General features: G+C 58.7%; 1 protein-coding gene across 1 annotated transcript in view; it reads right to left on the bottom strand.

Annotated features, from left to right (window-relative positions):
- The window catches only part of Cacna1b (calcium voltage-gated channel subunit alpha1 B), a 181,203-nt gene that overhangs the window by 178,287 nt on the left and 1,605 nt on the right, over positions 1 to 1,311 (bottom strand). The window lies entirely within an intron of this gene.

Here is a 1,311-nt window from a genome sequence, read left to right as displayed (position 1 = left end):
CGGAGCGTGGACTCGCGCAGTGGCTTGGGCAGAATGTGCACAGTCCTAGCCGCGCCCTTCGCCCGGGCCGCTACCGGACACCACCTAGGCTCCGGGATCAGGGCGGAGATCCGCTGCTGTGCGGCTCAGTCCACGCGCGTACGTCCGCCTAGCACCTTAGCTGCCACCACTGGCTGCATCTTCATGGAGGTGACATTTGTGTTCCAAGGACACAGAGACTCGCCTCGTGGTGTCTGAGTGTCGGGCAGGGCGCACAGCTGGCTGTGGGGGCCTCCCTACCCCGGGGTATTAGACTGAGGCTGCAGCGCAGAAGTTCAGGCAGGCCGAGGAGACCGAGCCTGGGAGCCCTTCTAACTGCTGTACCAGGCAACCCTGCAGGACGCCTGCCGTGGGTCACTTAGAGGGCAAGTCTACAGTTTACACAACACAGTTTTAACCTCACATAATAAAAATCAATTTCAGGAACAGCCCTTCGGTCTCCCTGCCACAGTCACCACATAAGATTTTTGTCTTTTTGTATGTTGCCTCACGGTCCAAGGGGCTGCCGTAGCTCAAGGCATCACATCTTTACACCACCATCTCAAAGAGGAAGGAAAGAGCCATCTTTCAAAACCGATTTACGATATCCTTTTATAATACAGAAATGGCTTTTCCAGAAGCCTTAAACTTCCCTTCACACTCCATTAGGAAGGCCCGGTTAAAGCCGATAGAACAACGCCTTTCCCAGCCAGCACAGCTGCTCATCTTCCCTTCCCTAGGAAGAGGGCGGGAAGGCTGCCAGGTGCCGTGTTCGGAGAGAAATCGAGAGGCAGGTTGGGATTCTCGGCTGCCGAGGACCGAGAGGTGGTGTAGACAGAAGTCAAGCCCTGTTCAGAGCCAACACTGCAGGTGTGAGAGAAGGGAGGCGTTCAAGACAGAGAAATCAATCGAGGCTTAGTTTCTGGACCGAGCTGCCATGTTGGCGGTGGTGTCAAGACAGGAGCACAGAGGGGAAGAGCGTGTTCGCGCGGTTGAGACTCCAGAGGTGCACTCTAGCGCAGCCGTGGAGGTGCTGACGACGGCGCCGGGAGGGAGGCCTCCGCGGACTGGGCCTGGCACCTGCGGCCCCTCAAGACAGAGAAATCAATCGAGGCTTAGTTTCTGGACCGAGCTGCCATGTTGGCGGTGGTGTCAAGACAGGAGCACAGAGGGGAAGAGCGTGTTCGCGCGGTTGAGACTCCAGAGGTGCACTCTAGCGCAGCCGTGGAGGTGCTGACGACGGCGCCGGGAGGGAGGCCTCCGCGGACTGGGCCTGGCACCTGCGGCCCCCCG

Source organism: Fukomys damarensis, unplaced genomic scaffold (assembly GCF_012274545.1).
Source record: "Fukomys damarensis isolate Sample0158 unplaced genomic scaffold, DMR_v1.0_HiC HiC_scaffold_36, whole genome shotgun sequence".
Classification (NCBI taxonomy): domain Eukaryota; kingdom Metazoa; phylum Chordata; class Mammalia; order Rodentia; family Bathyergidae; genus Fukomys; species Fukomys damarensis.
Note: the sequence above shows the minus strand (reverse complement) of the source record. Positions and strands in the feature narration are given on the sequence as shown.